The sequence below is a fragment of the Pygoscelis adeliae genome, unplaced genomic scaffold, assembly GCF_000699105.1.
Source record: "Pygoscelis adeliae isolate BGI_AS28 unplaced genomic scaffold, ASM69910v1 Scaffold21, whole genome shotgun sequence".
NCBI classification, from domain to species: domain Eukaryota; kingdom Metazoa; phylum Chordata; class Aves; order Sphenisciformes; family Spheniscidae; genus Pygoscelis; species Pygoscelis adeliae.
The window spans coordinates 4,990,083-4,995,736 of record NW_008824243.1 but is presented as its reverse complement, the minus strand read 5'-3'; the positions used below and the strand labels follow the sequence as shown (position 1 = coordinate 4,995,736).

The 5,654-nt window shown below is 36.5% G+C and overlaps 1 long non-coding RNA gene across 1 annotated transcript; it reads left to right on the top strand.

Moving 5' to 3' along the window:
- Positions 1 to 2,227, top strand: LOC103926292. The gene is made up of 4 exons (XR_664069.1): positions 1 to 89; positions 882 to 993; positions 1,422 to 1,503; positions 1,953 to 2,227. It is a non-coding gene; the product is annotated as an uncharacterized LOC103926292 (long non-coding RNA).
- The last annotated feature ends 3,427 nt before the right edge of the window (positions 2,228 to 5,654 follow it).

Genomic DNA, 5,654 nt, shown 5'->3' with positions numbered 1-5,654 from the left:
GCTCCCGGCGCGGGCGGGAGGCAAAGCACAGTAGGCCTTGCCAGTGGGAAGTGCTGGAGATGTGGAGTCGTGCCTTTGAACGGCGATAGGTAAGGGGGCACACCGACTTCATCGCATGCCTCAGCCTAGGGCTGGTTAGATAAGGCTTTGGGCTTCAGAAACGGAGGGCTTTGAATCCTGAGACTCTACCACTTAAAGACAAACATGTACCTGAGGGTACTGGCCTGTACCACCGTGAGACAAAGCAGTATTTGTGTACGTTTGTACCCTTCAACAGAAGGGTGTACAGACCTTAAATCTGATTCAGTGTAGTGGTTTCTTTTTTTATAGGCTGCATCAAGAAAACTACAGTTATAACCTGCAGTGTTTAGGGTACTGAATGCTGTAGGGACTTAGGAAAAGTCACTGATTGCATAGGCTTTCGGCCCAGTCTTCGAGTATGCCTATAACAGTGACCTTTGTCTCTCTTGGTTGAGTGCTGTGTAATTTGTTATGAGGTACATGTAAGTAGGCACAGGGTAGCAATGAATTGGCTGGTAAAGATCAGTCTCTTAAACCTAAAAATTTACAGTTTACATCAGGGTAGTGTCAACACTAAAAGCAATTTAGGCTTAATAAACTTTCCATTGTTTCTGATTATCAGTATATTTTAAAAGATGTTAAAAAGATATTCTATGTGGTTTGAATGGGCAGATCAGAAAAGAATCTTTTCAACAGATTGAACCATTTACTACCTTTTGTTCTAGGTCTTGATTTGATAAGGATCTTTATGTAAATGATTTCTGCAACTTTGTAGAATGTAGCTTTAAGAAGGTCTGTAATTAGATGTAATATAAACTATATTATAATTTAATAATTTTTGCCTTTTTTGTGCTCTTTAGGGGTCCCACTTAGCAATTTCATGTTTGAAATATTCTAGACATGGATGATCACACCTAAATTAGAAGCAATGCTCAGGACTTCTTAGGAACAAATAATACCTTCTGCTAGAAGGTAAGTGTGCTCTAGTGTAATGACAATTGCAGATCGTTTTAAATCTTACTTTTTGATAATTCACAAATATCAAGTAAATTGTAATACCTCTTTTGAGTAAATGGTAAGTTCAGATCATCTTAGTTAAAAAGACAAAATTGGTGCTATAACCTACTCCCCTTTTTATGCTTTGCCCTCTTAAGTCTGGCAGTGTCTTAAGTGGCCAACACAGAGGGGTATATAAGTTCTCTCTCAAACCCAGAGGTGAGGTTGAAACTCTTCTTTGGAGCATGCTGAGAGGAACACATTCATGAAACCACTGAACTTTGGGAAGTTACCAAATCAACTCTATTGTATTCAAAATAACTTGTAGGTAGGTTTTGAACTGTCATCTGATTATCATGTTATCTGAGTCTTGATATCAGTTTCATGTAAATCTTATTTTCCAGGTTTCTCAAGTGTGTTGATGCTTCATGAACACGTGTGAGATCTTGAGTGAAAAGAGTTCCTTGTAAATTGATTGGTCTCCAGGTATGTAGTATAAAAAGGATTATCAGATGTTAGTGGTTAGATATAGAACACAATCCAAAGCTGTTTAAATTATTCCTTACCTAAAAACTAAAAGGAAAAAAAGAAAAACAAAACCAAAATTAGTTTGGACTGGTGGAAACCTGTGTGGAAATTGTTAGAAATTTATATAGATTTAGCCAATCTAAATTGGAAAAATCTGAGGAAAGCTTATGGTCACAATAGTTATTGGATCCATTTACTTTAATCTGGCTGGTCCTCTGGAATGGAATCCATGCTAATGATGTGGGAAAGGAAAAATCCTGTCCTGTACAAACGAAGAAATTTGTATTGAGAAATGGCTCTGACTTATGGGTTAGTGTCATGCAGCATGTTCATACAGCTCAACCTTAGGCCAATTTCCGCTCTTGTGTGTGCGATGCTGGCTGCAAATTAAATAAAACTTTTTACAGGGAGGAAACTAGCATGTGCAAAGGGTTGGAACTGATGTAAACATCAGCTTATGATTTGATGAGTGGCTGATTCATACTAGATGACTCCAGTTCTTGCCTGTAATGTATTATCTTGAAAGTGAAATTGAGAGAAGCAATGGCTAAAACCACATCTTCAATGATTGTGTTTAAATAGGAACCTCATTGTTTGTTGAAACTGAAGTTTCTTAAAAACTGCTGTAATTTATTTCTATGTCTGTGTAGATTAATTGAAATAAAATGTGAGAATGCTACCAAAAGTTTGTGTGTTCTCAAGTTTTCTCATCTAGGTACTTCCTGCATGAAGGCTTTGTCTCATGGATGTGAATACTTTTATATTGTCATGCAGAAACATTCTGTTGCCATGTGCAAATTTGATCTTGAACTTGCAAATCCATTGAAAATGTCCCTCTTAATCTTCATCTTTTATTCTGAATGTCTGGTCGTGGTTTTCTGAATTTTTTAGAATGCAGAAGAACTTTAAGACCAGCTGGCCAACTTCTAAGTTCATTAGGCTGTATGTTACTTTCATGTTCTCCAACTAGTCAAAAGATTGTCTCAAACTTTAAAGAACAAGTACTGTTACATCCTTAGCAAGAATCCCATTACCTGCCTATTTCAAACAAAAAGGAAATTGTTGCAATATTCCATGTAAAAAAAAAACAAACAAAAACAAAACACCAAACCAAAAAACAACCAGTGTGAAGATCCTTGAAGAGCAAGATCAATATTGTTGAGTGACTGAAAGCTTGTATGTGCTTTTCAGTTGCTTATGTCTAAGTAAATATCAAATTTATTCCTCAATAGTAGTCTTAATATGAAGTGACTTATGTGCATCCTAATACTATACTAGCCAATGCTTCCTTGAAATGCACAAACAAGAATATAAAATACAGTGTGAAGTAACTGCCAGGCAGTCCCCACAGCCTACATGGGAAAGTGAGTTTGTGTGGATTTAGGACTAAACTTTGTTTTTTATATACTTGGTCAGATTTAACCTCCATCTAGCCAGGAAGTGTTTCTGGTTGTTATCTTTGCTTAAACATTTGCTAAATGGGGTGAATAGTGATCTATTATATTTGTAGCCTGCTAGGCCTACTGAAGTGTTTCTTTTCCTCTGGACTTGTGTTTTAATAAAAGCTAAAACAAAATTTGAAGGGCATACAAAAGTACTTTATATTAAACCTGTCTGACAACTGTCTAGTTCCTGTTATGAGAAACAATGAATCATTTTCCTACAAGCCTTGTCAGTTATAGACCTCTGTCCTCTGCAGTCATGCTCAAGGATTTAAATTTTAGTCTGTTCAGCCTTGCCTTATCTGAGTGTGGTTTCATATCTGATCCATGCTGCCCTGTACAGGTTTTCTAAATCTTGCTTCTCTTAGGTTCAACACTAGTTGATGGTATTCAGCATAGACAATTTCTAAATGCTGTCTCCTGTTTTCCTTAACTAGTAAGCTTGTTTGATAGCTTTGATAGCTTGGGCTGATGTTTTCAGTGAGCTTTCTATACTTCCAGAACTTAATGAAGAGAGTAGAAGCTATCTTAGAGTTAGGGCTGGAGTTTTCCATCCCAGATTCATTAGTTGTGCAATAAATGGCATTAAATTCCATCTGTTGTTCTGTCAGTGAGGATCTTGTCAGAATCAAGATCTTTTGGAGTCTACAGTCGTGGTTAGCTTTGAGTATTCTGCTTTTTTCACATCAATTGATACTGAAAAGAGAGCTTTGAAATCTTTTCACTTATGAAAACTAGCTATTTGTTCCTCTCCTTTCTGAATCAATGGCCCGGGAGTACACTAAAGGTCCCTTCTATTTCATGGTAGCTGTCATGCCCTTGGAGGACCTATCTGAAGATTTTGAAAATACAGCATGTTCCTTTGAGTCATCCTCTGTGCTTAGGTGCTGACTCCTTCAGAGACTTGTTTAATTTTTTTGAAGCATTACATTCAACTTCATGCTGTGTGGTTGGTGATTAAAAAGTGCCATTAAATCCTAATGACTTGGTCCTGATTCACAAATTTGTTCTAAAATGTTTCAGGCAGGTCCTTGTTCATTCAACCCTAGCTTTTAAAAACTTTGGGAAAGTAGTCCCTATCACAGACAAATCATTCATTTGGCTTTTGTGATGTAGCCTTCAAATTCTCAAAGGCTCCTTTCATACTTGTTCATTTCTTGGCTTGCAAACTCTTTTGCAAACTGCCTGCTTTGAAGAGATCAATTTGAAGAGATTTTAATATTCTTTTATCATATTGCTCCTTAAGCATTTCTGCTGCTTCAGTATGGTACAGTTTTAAACTGGTTTACTCGGTTTTACTTTTCTTTGTTTTGGTGTGACTTGCAGTTATGGAAAGATATGGAAAGCTTCACTGGAGCACATTCCAGCATAGTTTAAAAGTGCTATCATTTTCGTGTGTTTTGATTTGCCTATGAGACTGATTAAAACTTGTCTTTTAAGCAATATTTTATCTGGTTAGCTATACTGCACCCTTTTTAACTGGTCCTTTCAAGTAGTTTCATTGCTCATTGCTTTCCTCCTTTTTTTCCTTTCTTAATGGGAGAAATTTGCCTTAAGTTTCAAGAAGTTCAATATAAAAATGTTTTAGGATGTATTTCTTTCCATTGCTGACAGCTGAAGTTTTGTTTCCTATCAGTCTTCCTGTTGCAGAAGATAACTTTTTCACATTAGTGGCTTATGCACTTATACTGTATGCGGGCAGTATGTTATACAAGTTTCCCAGTAAAATTGCAGTGTTAGCGAAGTCCTAATTTGCTGTAGCTGTTAATGAAATACCTGCATGCCACTAAGTGTGTAAAGTCCAGCCTTTGCTGTTCCATCCTTCTGAAACATCTGGTCAGAAAGGCTGATGAAGAGAGAGGGAATCCATTCTAAACAGGAGGTACTGTTCTGGTTTCACACAGCATAAATGGATTCAGTATATGGTTTTAGTACATCTGGAGAGAGAGCAAGAATGAAAAAAAGGGTACTTGAGACTCTATGGTGAATACTTAATGTTTCACCTACCTTGTTCTTCAGGTAAGTAGGCAATCTTAAGGCACTATCCTTTAAAAATGGGAAGAGCTTTTTCAGTAGAACTGGTTTAATACAAAATCAAAGTAGAGTTTGTATTTTAAACTAAAGAAGTATCAAATTATTTCATGTGTTTATAAGGCTTATGACTTTTTATGTTTGGCTATTTTTTATCACTCAGTTGGGGCCATTATTCTATGCTGAAGGCTCATTTTGAAGAAACACTGGTTGGAAAGATAAGTCACTTGAGATACTCTATTCCATGACTTCTCATGAGTAGTGATAATAAGAAATTTCTTACCAATTAACTTTGACTTGTTCCTATTCCATCATCAGGCTTTTTGGAATATAAATACGTCCGTTCAGGCATCATTCACCTAATTAATTTTGTGATATAACATGTTAAAATATTGAAGCAAAACAAAGGGTTTACTGTTAGTCTAGGAATACGAAGTAAGTCTAAACCTGACAACTTAATTGTAAATTAGCTCATTCACCCTGACCACCACCCTGTGGCACTGTATACTTGGGGCTGTGCAGTTCACGAAGAGAGAGCTGGTTTGTATGAATGCTGTCCTCTAAATGAAGTTATAACATTGCAATTTTCCCTTTTATTGCTCATTGGAAAAGTGAAGACTAATGGAAGAAAAATAG